The sequence below is a fragment of the Cynocephalus volans genome, chromosome 15 (genome assembly GCF_027409185.1).
Source record: "Cynocephalus volans isolate mCynVol1 chromosome 15, mCynVol1.pri, whole genome shotgun sequence".
In the NCBI taxonomy this organism is placed as follows: domain Eukaryota; kingdom Metazoa; phylum Chordata; class Mammalia; order Dermoptera; family Cynocephalidae; genus Cynocephalus; species Cynocephalus volans.
Window position 1 is genome coordinate 80896230 of NC_084474.1, and position 12229 is coordinate 80908458.

Sequence of the window (12229 nt, forward strand, 5' to 3'; positions counted from 1 at the left end):
CAAATTGGCTGCAATTTGTCATTGAAAGTTGCAGTTCCCTCTGGGCAGCTCTTTCATACAGCTATAGCATCTCCCCAGATTCTGGTAAGTATTTCTTCCCCTTGCCCTCAGTCCTAGGCTTAGAGTGATAATGGCTCTCTGCTATCACTAGCCTTCAGATGCTTTACCATCCCTTGTGAGTTTCCCTTAGCTCTGCCCACATCTTTGTAAATAGTCTCTTCATTGGACTTTCCCTAGTTGCCTCTTTTGAGTGTATAAGCTGGTTACTTTGGGAGGGACCCTTTTTGGGTAGGGACACTGACTGATGCTGAAACTAAAACACAGAAGAGTGAAGTAACTTGTGCAAAGTTACACAAATAGGATATTAGGTAAAGCAATGTTAGTTGCTGTAACAAACCCCTAAATCTCAGTGACTTAAACTGAACATATATTAATTTCTCACTCACCTATGTCCAAAATGGGGGTTCCTGAGTAGCAAGTGGCTCTTCTCCAAGTAGTGATGCAGAGAAGCAGACTCCTTCCATTTCCTGGCTCCCCCATATTCAACATGTGTTTTCCGAGGTCAGCATGCTCATTGGCAGCAAGCTGGAAGAGGGAGAGAGCATAGAGGATCAAACATGGGAGGTGCGTGCCAGCCCTTCTGCTCATATTTCATTGTCCAAAGCTTAATCACGTGGCTGTCTAATTGTAAGAGAGGCCCAGACAAGATGTGGCCAAGAGGATAGAGGAAAGAGTTTGGGGAAGAGCTGGATGGTCTCCATCTTAGGAGTGAATGTGAAAGCACAAACTCAAATCCAAAGCTTTCCAACTCAAAGGCCAAGGCCTCCAGTTCATGGTGGATGCTGTGTACTTTATGTGTGCATTAAAAACAAGATTCAACTATGGGATTCCTGGGGGGAAGAGATAGAGCAAGACAATTTTAATAATGAGGTCAATTCAGCCCATGATTCTACCAAGGGAGTATCTAGTCTAGAAAGAAAGTAAGATGGAAAACATGGATTGCTGATACCTCAGCCTATCAGTGACCACTTACTCTTTAATATAAGTTCCTTGCTATACATGAGTCTGGCATGTAAGATACAAATTATTATATTATTCAACCATATACATTTAACCATAAATATTGCTATAATGAGATTATATGGACAAAAATATGCATTCTATGATTTACAGCCCTTTTAGGAAATTCCAAGGGTAATTTTGATTACATGCTCTGCTTTCCTTGTTTTCTGGATTTACAACCTGCCTGCCTATAACCTGCATCTCCACTCTACCCAGACTGTGCATCACTCTCCCCACTCACACCTCTGTAGGTTTCTCTCTACTGCTTGTGAGTTTTATAGTGTTAGTACTCGCCCTCTGAGAATACAGACACAGTGGGACTTTTTGCATCGCTGTTTAAATCTGCAGATTCACCATTCAATAAGTACTGCCCTGTTGACATCACCTTTTTTCCATCTTGTAAGCATTTTCAGTGATCCAGGAATTTGGAGAACGAACAAGTCTAATGAAGGTAACTTTTCCTTAAATGAGAAACCTAGGGGACTCATGTGAAAATGGGCTGACACAAATGTTATTTCAAGTTATTTTAAATGTTACTTAACATCAGGGTATTTAAATTCTGCATTAATAAGTGAAAAATCACGAGCTGTCAATTTGCTGATCATCCCCACAGCATTCTTTCTCACCATTGTGTTGTTCAAATGAAAGAATGTGAAAGAAAGAGAATTCTAAGCACTCTAACATTGTCATAGTTAGAATTCTACTGATCTAGTCATTCACTGAGTGTCAGACATTGTGGCCACAGCAGGGAAAAAGTCCCTGTCCCTGCCCTTAAGGATCTTACCTGGGGTAGGTAGACAGTGCATGCGTTATAAAAACAAAAACAAAAGCAAGATAATTAATGATGGCAGTAAGTGGTGTAAAGGAAACCAAGTTCAGGTGCTATGTTAGAAAGTGTCCTGAGATGGGGAAATGGCATGCTACTTTAGATATGTGGTGGGAAAAGTCCACCTTAGGCAGAGCTCTGAATAATGAGTGAGCCATGTGGGAAGTGGGAGCACAGTGTTCCGACCTGTGCAAAGGCTTTGAGATCAAGAGGGTGTCAGGAAATTTGAGTACAGCATGAAGCTGGAGACTGCAATGGCGACCTTGGACATGAGGTGGAAAGGTGGCCAGGGTTGTTTCCACGGCCTATGGAGCCTGTAGGGCAGGATATCAAGAATTTGAATTGTGTTCTAAGGGTAACGGAAAACTATGGGGTAGGGGAGTGAGCAGAGGAGAGCTGTGCTGTGTTTTGTTTTAAAGATCACTCTGTCTTCTGTGTGCAGGATAGGCTCTTTGTGGGGGTACTGACAAGAGTAGGAGCAGAGAGACCAATTGGGAGATAAGAAATGATGACTTCAGGGCCGAGCCCGTGGTGCACTCGGTAGAGTGCTGCGCTGGGAGCGCGGCGACGCTCCCGCCGCGGGTTCGGATCCTATATAGAAATGACCAGTGCGCTCACTGGCTGAGTGCCGGTCACGCAAAAAAAAAAAAAAAAAGAAATAGTTTTTAAAAAAAAAAAAAAAAAAAAAAGAAATGATGACTTGGACTACAGGAGTGGACCTAGAGGTGGTGAAAGCAGTCAGACTGGAGGTGCATTTGAAAGTGGAGTTGTCAGGTCCTGTTGATGGATATAGCCTGGACTGTGAGGGAATGTGAAGAATCAGGATGACTCCAAGGTTTGAAGTGTTGGCAACTAGTGCAAGGGTTGGCTATGGCTGGAAGGAAGACAATGAGGAGAGTTGTGCCACACTTGTGGTAGAAAGCCCACTACTGCCCCAGCTTGATACTTTCAAAGGGCTGCTCTAGTACTAGCTCTAGTCAACAGTCATTTGAAGAGTTCCTATTGATAAAATACATGAGCTCTACCCTCAAAGAGTCCCAGGCTGCAGGGAGCAGCCAATGTGCACACAGATCATCATGCTGAAAGAGAAAGCCCACAAGGCATTCTGGGAATAAAGGAGGGACAATGCAGCCAAAGAGTGGACTCAGGAGCACTTTTTGTAGATGACACCTAAATAAGAATAGAAAGATAAATAAAAGCCAGAGAAGTCGGGAAAGGCAGTCAGGCAAACACCATTAGCAAAAGCACAGAGAGCTGGGACAGTGTGACAACAAAGCACACCCTCTCACCAGGATACACTCTAAAGGCCAAAGTGGAAGGTGGCCAGGGATGGAGTTAGAGATGCCTGCAGGTTCCAGTCATGGATGGCTTCCAGCTGCTCCACAGAGATAAGCATCTACACTGTAAACCTAAAGAGGGAGACACTGAAGAGTTTAGGAAAAGAGAGCCGGGGTCAGAATTGTAGGATGGCAAGCTCAGTTTCTAGGAGGTCCAGATAGCAGCAAATAGGGAAACGTCTTTGGCATTCACTGCTTCTACCACTCATTGTGCCCTTGATCTTGGTTTCCTTGGATTATTTCCCCTATACCATGTCTGTCATCTCATGGTCTAGAAGGTGAGAAGACTCATTCTTTATCAGATTCCCCACATTCTCCCAGACAAGGACTAGCATGGAGTAAGAAATCTACAGCGTTCCCTGATACATTGCCTGGCAAAGATTTCAGCAAGTTACTCCTGAAGCATCTGGAAATCTCAGGAATAGAGATCCACCCCAAACCCACCACCACATCTGCACCCCACAGCCATTTAATATCATCTGACTCTTTATGTAGAGTCAATGGCAACAACTAAGTGAGAAATCCCAGTGGCTGTTCAGTTATGAAAAGATGAACATCAAATCAAGCACAAGCTTCAAAACTCTCCAAAATACCCATAGTAGTGCTGGCTGAGTTTTAACCTATATAGCAGGCACTTATCTAAGCAAATTTTATGCATTAACTCAATAAGTTCTCCAAAAAGAAAAAAAAAAAAAACACCCTAGGAGATGTTTCATTTGACAAATGAGGAAACTGAGATGTGTTTAATTAACTTACCCAGAACCAAACAACTAGCAAGATTGAACTGCAGGACACGTGATTCTAGTGTATTTTGGGGGGAAGCAGTACATAGCTTTACTCAATGTAAATACAAATATACTTAAATAAACCCTTCTCTTCTAGAATACTCTCCAAGTCTCACAAAACGAGTTCAAATTCTACCTCATCCATGAATTTTCCCCACCTAATAGGAATCATTCCTAGATTAATCTCTGGTGGCACATGCATTCTCTACCAAAAATTTTGTTAACTCCACAATGATTATTGCCTCAAAAAGCTGGAACTTGTTTGTTTTACCTATTAATACTTTAAAAGATCTAAAGATACTTTTTCCGAGGAGTTTAAAGATGGCGGCGGCTGCGGCGGCTGGCGCGGAGTAGCTGAGGTGGAAAAGGTGGCCACTGGGCCTCAGGCAGCCGGGAAACTTGTGGACCTTCCTCTGGCCATCTCTTAAGGGAGGACTGCTGCTGCTGGCCGGTCGTGGGGGCTCAACGCCACTTTGCCCCCGGCAGGAGAGGCTGCCTCATTTACCGGCAACAGCTTTGAAGTGTGGAGCAGGAAAAGAACTGATTCTTAGCTGCAAAAGCGAGTCTTGAAACAGGGAACACGGCGCCAGGGCTGCTGTGGATGCAGCCAGGATCCCGGAGGCTGGGGCCGCACTGAAGGCGGCCAGCTGCCCTATTCAGGATTCGAGGTTTCAGGCCGGCATTAAAGAAGATTCCTGGGAGCGCCCAAGCGGCGCCGCGACTGAACAGCCCGAGGCGGCAGCGCCGAGAACACGGAAGGCAACAAACCAGAGACAGAGCGAGCGCCCGACCTGGCACAGCACTGTGAGTGATCCCTGGCACAGCTCTGTTCGGGGGGTGGATGCCCACCCGGCTCCCGCCTGCACCACCAGGCCACTCACTGCCCCAGTGCTGCCTCCATTTTCCCAGGTGCGGGCAGCTCCGCCCTGATCGGCCATCACTGAGCCCATTTGCTTGGCCTGGCGCGGGGCTTTCCGGACCCTGCGGGCCGGCCTCCTCTCCCACTCCCTCCGCGGTTCTCTGGCGGGGCTGGGGGTGTGGGGCGTCCCGACCAGTGTTGGGAGGGCTAGGAAATACGGGCAGGCCGACTGTCACTCCACCACACCCTGGACTCCGGCCCGGTAAACTTCCTGTTACTGGGAGGCAGATACCATCTCTGCGACCACCAGTTTGGAAAAAAGCCTAACGAATTTCTGGTTGGGAATAGTGTGGTAGGAGAGTTCCCAGGTCCGCTAGAACCTGCCGGAGAGCAGGCTGCAGGCGGGCACTAGACTCGGTTTATACCGGGGGGATACAAAGGTGAACAAGACCCGAGAAAGATCTACACAGTGCTACAAAGGCACCCAGAGAGACCGGTCGTCTGTGCCTAGCAGAAACCTGGTAGACTTCCTGGGCGAGGCGGTGCTGAGCAGGGTCTTGAAGGCCCAGCTGATAGACGAGGGGTGCAGAAGACACACCCCAGCCCAGCACAGTGTGCACAGAGGGGGGAGACGTGCGGCCAGGGAGGCGGAGACTCGACAGAAACCACACACCCGGTGGGGTCGCCACTGCACGATCTAACAGCCTGGGCCAGAGCACACGGAACGGGGAGAAGTCCTGTACAGAAAGTGAAAGCTCAACAGAGATCACACACCCTGTGGTGCGTGATCCACCAGCCCAGCAGAGTACAAGCTGACCAGAAAGGTGGATCCCCGGAGAAGCCCAAGACCCGAGGCAACCACACACACAAGACACTAGAGGCCAACTGAGCAGTCACGGCGGGAGCCATACCAAATTGGCAACCACAGCAACATCCTAGTTAGTCATTAGTCTTAAACCGGTGGACTGTGAAACCCCCTGCCACAATGAATAAACACCAAAAAAATGACACCAGAAATACAAAAAATCAAGAAAGTACACCACCAAAAGTTAATAAATCTCATACTCTAGATCCTATAGAACAAGAAGCCCTTGAAATAACTGACAAGGAATTTCGAGTGATAATTCTAAGGAAACTGAATGAGATACAAGAAAACTCAGCTAGACATCATGATGAAATGAGGAAAAGTATACAGGATCTGAAAGAGGAAATATACAAGGAAATCAATGTCCTGAAAAAAAATGTAGCAGAACTTGCTGAACTGAAGAAGTTATTCAGCGAAATAAAAAACACAACGGAGAGTTTAACCAGCAGGCTTGTCGAAGTTGAAGAGAGAACCTCTGAACTTGAAGATGGGCTGTTTGAAATAACACAAGCAGACAAAAAGAAAGAAAAAAGAATCAAGGACATGGAAGAAAATCTGAGAGAGATATCAGACAACCTCAAGCGCTCAAATATCCGAGTCATGGGTATTCCAGAAGGGGAGGAAAATGGAGATTCCATTGAAAACATATTCAACAAAATAGTGGCAGAAAACTTCCCAGGTATAGGAAAAATCACAGATCTTCAGATCCAGGAAGCTCAACGATCTCCAAACGTATTCAACCCAAAAAGGCCTTCTCCAAGACATGTCATAGTCAAATTGGCAAAACTCAGAGACAAAGAGAGAATCTTAAAAGCTGCAAGAGAGAAGCGTCAAATCACCTATAAGGGAGCCCCAATCAGGTTAACATCAGACTTTTCATCACAAACCCTAAAAGCTAGAAAGGAATGGGATGATATTTTCAAAATACTAAAAGACAAAGATTGCCAGCCAAGAATACTCTACCCTGCAAGGCTATCCTTCCGAAATGAGGGGCAAATAGTATATTTCTCAGACAAACAAAAACTGCGGGAGTTCACTACCACAAGACCACCCTTACAAGAAATCCTCAAGGGAGTACTGGGTTTGGTTCCTGAAAAATAACTACCACTGCCATAAAAACCTAAGAAAAATCTAAACCCGCTAGTACAATAAAAATGGCATTCATGAAGAGAAAACAAGCTAACAAAAACACTATCTACAACCTAAGGAACCAACAAACAAAGAAACCAAACAGTAAATCAGAAAGCAAGGAACAAAAGACACCTAAGACAACCAAACAACCAATAAAATGGTAGGAATAAATCAACACCTTTCAATAACAACTCTTAATGTTAAAGGCTTAAATTCCACAATTAAAAGACACAGACTGGCTGACTGGATCAAAAAGCAGGACCCAACTATATGCTGCCTACAAGAGACCCACCTCACCCATAAAGATTCACACAGACTAAGAGTGAAAGGATGGAAAAAGATTTACCATGCAAACAGAAAAGAAAAACGAGCTGGAGTGGCTATTCTTATATCTGACAAAATAGACTTTAAACTAAAAACCATAAAAAGAGACAATGAGGGACACTACTTAATGATAAAAGGACTGATCCATCAAGAAGACATAACAATCATAAATATGTACGCACCCAATGTTGGAGCAGCCAGATTTATAAAACAAACTCTATTAGACCTAAAGAAGGAAATAGACACTAATACCATAATAGCAGGGGACCTGAACACTCCACTGTCAATATTAGACAGATCATCTAGGCAAAGAATCAGTAGAGAAACACAAGATCTAAACAAGACTCTAGACCAATTGGAATTGGCAGATATCTACAGAACATTCCACCCAACAACCCCAGAATATTCATTCTTCTCATCAGCACATGGATCATTCTCCAGGATAGATCACATATTAGGTCACAAATCAAGTCTCAATAAATTCAAAAAAATTGGAATTATCCCATGTATCTTCTCAGACCACAATGGATTAAAACTAGAAATTAATAACAAACAAAACTCTGGAAACTATACAAACACATGGAAATTAAACAGCATTCTACTTAATGACATATGGGTCCAAGAAGAAATCAAGCAGGAAATCAAAAAGTTTATTGAAACTAATGAAAACAATGATACATCATACCAAAACCTGTGGGATACTGCAAAAGCAGTATTGAGGGGAAAATTTATTGCATTAAATGCTCACTTCAGAAGAATGGAAAGATGGCAAGTGAACAACCTAACACTTCACCTTAAAGAACTAGAAAAACAAGAACAATCCAATCCTAAAGTTAGCAGACGGAAAGAAATCATTAAGATCAGAGCAGAACTGAATGAAATTGAAAACCAAAAAACAATTCAAAAGATCAACGAATCAAAAAGTTGGTTTTTTGAAAAGATAAATAAAATTGACAAACCATTAGCATGGCTAACAAAAAAAAGAAGAGAGAAGACTCAAATAACAAAAATTAGAAATGAAAAAGGCGATATTACAACTGATTCATCTGAAATACAAGGAATCATTCGAGACTACTATAAACAACTATACGCCAACAAATTTGAAAATCTGGAGGAAATGGATAAATTTCTGGACACACACAAGCTCCCAAAACTGAACCGTGAAGACGTAGAAAATCTGAACAGACCAATAACAATAAAGGAGATTGAAGCTGTTATCAGAAGGCTCCCAACAAAGAAAAGCCCAGGACCAGATGGATTCACAGCAGAATTTTACCAAACATTCAAAGAGGAATTGACACCGATTCTTTACAAACTATTCCAAAAGATTGAAACGGACGCAAATCTCCCAAACTCATTCTATGAAGCAAACATCATCCTGATACCAAAACCAGGTAAAGATATAACCAAAAAAGAAAACTACAGGCCGATATCCTTGATGAATATAGATGCAAAAATCCTCACTAAAATACTAGCAAACAGAATACAGCAACACATACGAAAAATTATTCATCACGATCAAGTGGGATTCATCCCAGGGATGCAAGGTTGGTTCAACATACGCAAATCAATAAATGTGATACACCATATTAATAAACTCAAACACAAGGACCATATGATCATCTCTATAGATGCTGAAAAAGCATTTGATAAAGTTCAGCACTCATTCATGACAAAGACCCTCTATAAGTTAGGTATAGAGGGAAAGTATCTCAACATAATTAAAGCCATATATGACAAACCCACTGCCAATATCATCCTGAATGGGGAAAAGCTGAAAGCTTTTCCTTTAAGAACAGGCACTAGACAAGGATGCCCACTCTCACCACTTCTATTCAACATAGTGTTGGAAGTACTAGCCAGAGCAATCAGAGAAGAGAAGGAAATAAAGGGCATCCAGATTGGAAAAGATGAAGTCAAACTGTCCCTGTTTGCAGATGACATGATCCTATATATCGGACAGCCTAAAACCTCTACAAAAAAACTGTTGGAATTGATCAATGATTTCAGCACAGTAGCAGGATACAAAATCAACACACAAAAATCAGTAGCATTTCTTTTCTCCAATAGTGAACATGCAGAAGGAGAAATCAAGAAAGCCTGCCCATTTACAATAGCCACCAAGAAAATAAAATACTTAGGAATTGAGTTAACCAAGGAGGTGAAAAATCTCTATAATGAGAACTACAAACCACTGCTGAGAGAAATTAGAGAGGATACAAGAAGATGGAAAGATATTCCATGCTCTTGGATTGGAAGAATCAACATAGTGAAAATGTCCATACTACCCAAAGTGATATACAAATTCAATGCAATCCCCATCAAAATTCCAAAGACATTTTTCTCAGAAATGGAAAAAACTATTCAGACATTTATATGGAACAATAAAAGACCACGAATAGCCAAAGCAATGCTCAGCAAAAAAAATAAAGCTGGAGGCATAACACTACCTGACTTTAAGCTATACTACAAAGCTATAATAACCAAAACAGTATGGTACTGGCATAAAAACAGACACACTGACCAATGGAATAGAATAGAGAATCCAGAAATCAACCCACACACTTACTGCCATCTGATCTTTGACAAAGGCACCAAGCCTATTCAGTGGCGAAGGGACTGCCTCTTCAGCAAGTGGTGCTGGGATAACTGGATATCGATATGCAGGAGAATGAAACTAGATCCATACCTCTCACCGTATACTAAAATCAACTCAAAATGGATTAAGGATTTAAATATACACCCTGAGACAATAAAACTTCTTAAAGAAAACATAGGAGAAACACTTCAGGAAATAGGACTGGGCACAGACTTCATGAATACGACCCCAAAAGCACGGGCAACCAAAGGAAAAATAAACAAATGGGATTATATCAAACTAAAAAGCTTCTGCACAGCAAAAGAAACAATTAAAAGAGTTAAAAGACAACCAACAGAGTGGGAGAAAATATTTGCAAAATATACATCTGACAAAGGATTAATATCCAGAATATATAAGGAACTCAAACAACTGTACAAGAAGAAAACAAGCAACCCAATTAAAAAATGGGCAAAAGAGCTAAGTAGGCATTTCTCTAAGGAAGATATCCAAATGGCCAACAGACATATGAAAAAATGCTCAACATCACTCAGCATCCGGGAAATGCAAATCAAAACCACATTGAGATACCATCTAACCCCAGTTAGGATGGCTAAAATCCAAAAGACTGTGAACGATAAATGCTGGCGAGGCTGCGGAGAAAAAGGAACTGTCATACATTGTTGGTGGGACTGCAAAATGGCGCAGCCTCTATGGAAAATGGTATGGAGGTTCCTTAAACAATTGCAAATAGATCTACCATACGACCCAGCCATCCCACTGTTGGGAATATACCCAGAGGAATGGAAATCATCAAGTCGAAGGTATACCTGTTCCCCAATGTTCATCGCAGCACTCTTTACAATAGCCAAGAGTTGGAACCAGCCCAAATGCCCATCATCAGATGAGTGGATACGGAAAATGTGGTACATCTACACAATGGAATACTACTCAGCTATAAAAACGAATGAAATACTGCCATTTGCAACAACATGGATGGACCTTGAGAGAATTATATTAAGTGAAACAAGTCAGGCACAGAAAGAGAAATACCACATGTTCTCACTTATTGGAGGGAGCTAAAAATTAATATATAAATTCACACACACACATACACACACACACACAAACCGGGGGGGGGGAAGAAGATATAACAACCACAATTATTTGAAGTTGATACAACAAGCAAACAGAAAGGACATTGTCGGGGGGGAGGGGGGAGGGAGAAGGGAGGGAGGTTTTGGTGATGGGAAGCAATAATCAGCTACAATGTATATCGACAAAATAAAATTTAAAAAATAAAAAATAAAAAATAAAAAATAAAAAACAAAAATAAAAAAATAAAAAATAAAAAATAAAAAAAATAAAGATACTTTTTCCTTTGGTTGCTTATACAAAGAATAAGTGCTCCACCCAATGCAACTACTAAATGCACATACCCAGCACACATACACCATACATGCACAACACATGCACACACACACGGACACCCATGGGTTTGGTCAAAAAAAATGATAAAAGAAGAAACTTTCATATTGAAGTTTATTGAAATGAAGTCATTGTAAAATACATTAGCAGGAACTTACTAAATAATTTTTGTACTTGGTGTAGGGTGAGATTAGTAAAAGAGAAGACTATTATATTTAAAACCTTATCTCTTTTTTCACATAAAGAAAATGAGACAATTCAATTGTCTCATCACTAACAAAAATACTAGCTGTTATAATCTAAGCAGAATTTCTAGAATTAAACAGAAGAAAGTCATAAATACGTTGTTAATAAATGAGCATATTTTGTACCTTGCATTTATACTAAAAAAGTAGATAGTATGGGACTAGCAATAAAACCACTATTTTTATATATTTGTCTTTATATTAAAACATATGCATCAAATGAAAGAAAGAAGAAACTTTCAGTAACTTCTGAACCAAATAAAATAGAAAAACAATGCCATGCAATATTAATTGCAGCAAAATCTGTGGTCAGCAAAGTATGTGGGTACAAGATACAACTGTGTGCCTACATTTGAATCTTGGTTTTTTTGTTGCTATTTTTGTGACTTTGGCAAGTTAATTATCATGCCTCAGTTTTCTCATTTACCAAAATTTTCATTTACACTGTAAGGCTCTTGAGCAAGAGTCACACTCTCAAGAAGATTCATTATATTCCTAGATTTTCATTTTGTGCTTTATGATGCATTGATTCATCTTTTGTTCAATTTGTATTCTGACCTTCCTGTCCTATGTGGTGTGGAGAATACAGTATATGCACCTGTCTAGTGTAGGTGACTATCTACCTCTGAATCCCACCTCCATTGCCCACTATCTGTAGTCATAGAATGATAGAAAATATCAAATCTAAAGCTCTCTATTTACCCTAGAGAAGCTAAGTAAAGCCCAGAAGAGTAAAGTAACTTAACCAAGGTTACAGAGTAGGGTAATGATAAAGCTGGGACTATAACT